The 3,801-nt window shown below is 38.5% G+C and overlaps 1 long non-coding RNA gene across 1 annotated transcript; it reads left to right on the top strand.

The window, feature by feature from the left end:
• The first annotated feature begins 2,643 nt into the window (after positions 1–2,643).
• On the top strand, positions 2,644–3,426 carry LOC118490637. The gene is made up of 2 exons (XR_004889672.1): positions 2,644–2,682; positions 3,144–3,426. It is a non-coding gene; the product is annotated as an uncharacterized LOC118490637 (long non-coding RNA).
• The last annotated feature ends 375 nt before the right edge of the window (positions 3,427–3,801 follow it).

Below are 3,801 nucleotides of genomic sequence, written 5' to 3'. Positions count from 1 at the left end.
GACCAGATTCAATGCTTGCATTCAATGCAGTTGGCCTTTCGTTCGATCAAGGGGCAATGCCCTTTCACCCAATCAAGAGCCAAGGGCCAAGTTCTGACTTACCACAATATTTTGACAAGTGTACGCACAAGATCGTGGCACGATATTCGATAAACGATCCTAACGGTTATGCTTTTCCTATAAATACCCCCCCCCCTTTGTTGCAAAAACCCAGACAATCTGATCAAGAGCTCTAAGTTGGAACCTTTGTTTCATACCTGAGCCATTTTGATCTAGATTAGCATTCGGGGACCCTCCGTAAGTATTCTTTCGTTCTTTTATTCACTTTTCGAGTCCGAAAGTCAACGTTTTGTTGACTTTCTGCATTGACCAGCCTATGGTCGTAAGGTAAGCGATCTAAACCATCGCTTATACTTTCGAACCCGACCCATTTGGTCGATCATTAGGATCCGACCAAACACATTAGGTGACCATAGCTATAACCTTCCGAGGTTATACCTTGTGGTCACGATGTTAGGCGTTCCAGACGCGTTCTACGCGAACGACGCGTAAGGTAGCATAAGCTACCTAAACGGGTCGTAATGGGTCGCAAGCACTTAGGTTAGGTTTCATTTTAGTATGTAGGCTTTGTTAAACCATATTGCACGAGTCTCCATACTCGTTTGGTTTACGAACCCGCATACTATTCGATCCTTCCGATTTAGGTCCGGTATATTAACATAGCTACCTATTAGGTGCCGTTTGATATTCCGTGATCTAGCATTGTTTGATTATTATACAAGAACTTAAAGCAATCTCAGGTGAGTACATTGAACCCCTCTTTTACTGTTTTCCAAACTGTTTTGGGGTGAAACACATGTGCCTATCTGTTACTTTCATGCTTTCCTGTTTTCACATCATATACTTGCTATGTTCGATAGTACATATGTAGTACATGATTTTGTTGTGTTTATGCTATGTATGTCCATCGTGTGCACACTTAGCACAACACTTTACATTACATTTCATGCTATGTATGCCCATTGTGTGCGTACTTAGTACATCGTTTTACATTACATGCTATGTATGCCCATTGTGTGCGTACTTAGTACATCGCTTTACATTACATGCTATGTATGCCCATTGTGTGCGTACTTAGTACATCGCTTTACATTACATGCTATGTATGCCCATTGTGTGCGTACTTAGTACATTGCCTTACATTACATGCTATGTATGCCCATTGTGTGCGTACTTAGTACATTGCTTTACATTACATGCTATGTATGCCCATTGTGTGCGTACTTAGTACATTGTTTTACATTGCATTTCTGTTGCATATGCTCATCCAGCATATGAACACATTATGCTACATTTTGAACCGTTGTGACCATTTGACTATGTGAACCGTCTAAAACCGTTTGATTATATGAACCGTTTGTAACCATTGAACCGTGTGAACCAGTTGTATCCGTTGACATGATTTACATTTGACAATAGACATTTGACTATACATAAACATTTCAACAATTGTTAAACATTTCATCTTGAAGGTTTGGTTTGAGTAAGTGATTAAGTAACGAGGCGTGTGTAATATGATACAAGCATGGTGGATACACCGCTGGTACTTCCTATATATAAGTGTTTGTATGGTATTACATATCGTAGCGTTATTTGAATCATTTCAATTTGAGACATATGACATTTTATACAAATAACACACTTTTCATGAGACATTGTTTTACAAACTCATTTTACATGGTTATCCGTTTAACCATACATTGTTCTCTTATTTATACGTATCATCTGATCTTATCGTTTTTCAAATGATTTACAAGACAAAGCAAATTACAAGGTTCATGACTAAACATTTTCTCAAACATAAGTCATGAATTCCGTTTTCACAAAACCAATGTATCTCATAGGCATTTTTATGCTGACGTACCTACTTTCACATGTGTTTTCAGGAAATGATGCATAGGACTTATCAAGACATACTTAGGCGGACCTGTGCCTTAGTGCCTTAAAACGAGACAAGAACTAGTTAATTTATGTTATGTACTCTTTGGTTCTTGTTTAAACAATGTAAACATTCATGTTTGATTAATAAAACGAAACTTCAATTGCCATGGATTTGAAATAATTGATTCTGTTACAACACTCCCCGACGTTTCTGCCACGTTTTGTATGTTCTACGTGGTCGGGGTGTGACACGGCCCAATAACATAAAAGACATGGATTAGGCATGGGTTAGGCCCAATAACATAGAGAACATGGGCTCGGCCCAATGACATGGGCTCGGCCTAATAACATTAAAACACGGTTAGATACGATAACATAGATGACATGGGCTCGGCCCAATGACATGAGCAAAGGCTCAATGACATGCGTGCACTGCACGAGGACGTGTGAAGAACGAAGCCGATCACACATAAGTCAATACACATAGAATACATGAATACGCTTACGAATTCAATACGTATAGAATATATGTATACACATAACAATCGAGCGAGTAAACTATCAAGGCTCTAAAATACAAAGTTGTTCCAAAAATGACAAACGAGAACATAATAAAGAATTCAAGATGAACAACTTGTACGAGGTCTGAAAGACCTAGTGTCTAACGAGATTAGTACACATGTAGGTTATTGACACGTACGGACGCTCACTTCGATATCATAATACACGGAACGCAAACTTGTGAGTTCATGTCCCTCCTTTCACTGTTTTCAATGTTTTGTTTTCAAAAACATCGAGGGGAAATACATGCTAAAACTATTGGTATGTTAGTTACAGAGTAGTAGATAACATGATCAATGTGCATAAGTAGGGAGATAACATTAGTAACCATTAATCACTTAGTGACCAAGGTGTAAAAGGTGTAGATCTATTGGGCTTGAGGCACGCCCCACTCCTGGTTGTTATACCCTGGAGTGCTTTTGTGATCCCAAATGATGACAAAGTGTTCTCGGTTTGGTTATTTACTTATGGTACATTATGTCAGGGGGCTCGCTACCCACTGATAGATCCTTAACAGACTCCATGAATGAATCAGAACATACCATGATTACAAGATAACATTTACGAGATTTCATATGATAACAAATACTGCATGAACTCGCTCAACTTTTGTTGACTTTTTAAAACTACATGTATTTCAGGAAACAGGTCTTGAGCCGGTGATTCACTATGGGATTCGGGAAAACAAATGACAACGATTGCCACTTTTGAAAGGTTTGTATTCTATATCCCAACTTCGTATGGGTATATAGGAAACAAAGCCTTACTAAGTTTTATGTTAAAACTATCTTTTGTGATGTGTAAAAACAAACTGATAACTATGTTATGTCTAAGGTTTTGAACATGTATGGTACTTGAAACTACTTTTGGGAAAATATGTAAATATTCGTTGGAAGTTATATATCTATGGCATCGTTGTTGGTTCATGTTGTTAATACATTTGGATGCAATGATTACCTTTCTTACGTCACACACAATACGCTTCCGCTACTAGCAGGGTGTGACACGGTCTTTGTCACACCCCCAAAATCCCACACGCGGAGTACCACCGCTTGGAGGCGTGACTGACCAGGATCAAGCCACCAATCATATCAAACATAGCATTTAATAATAATCAAAGATACGATTGATGTTCCAAAACCAAACGTTGTATATGTAGCGGAAGCATTAAATGTAAAACCCAAAAAAAAAACATAAGTATCAATGTGTGAATGTAAAAGTGTTTAATAAGCATTCACGAGTTCTTGTCCACAACAACCCGCCTCTCCTCTGGTGCAAGCTCCAAGTATACCTAAGGCC

The sequence above is a fragment of the Helianthus annuus genome, chromosome 3 (genome assembly GCF_002127325.2).
Source record: "Helianthus annuus cultivar XRQ/B chromosome 3, HanXRQr2.0-SUNRISE, whole genome shotgun sequence".
NCBI classification, from domain to species: Eukaryota; Viridiplantae; Streptophyta; class Magnoliopsida; order Asterales; family Asteraceae; genus Helianthus; species Helianthus annuus.
The sequence above is the reverse complement of the archived record's forward strand: the minus strand, read 5'-3'. Positions and strand labels throughout refer to the sequence as shown.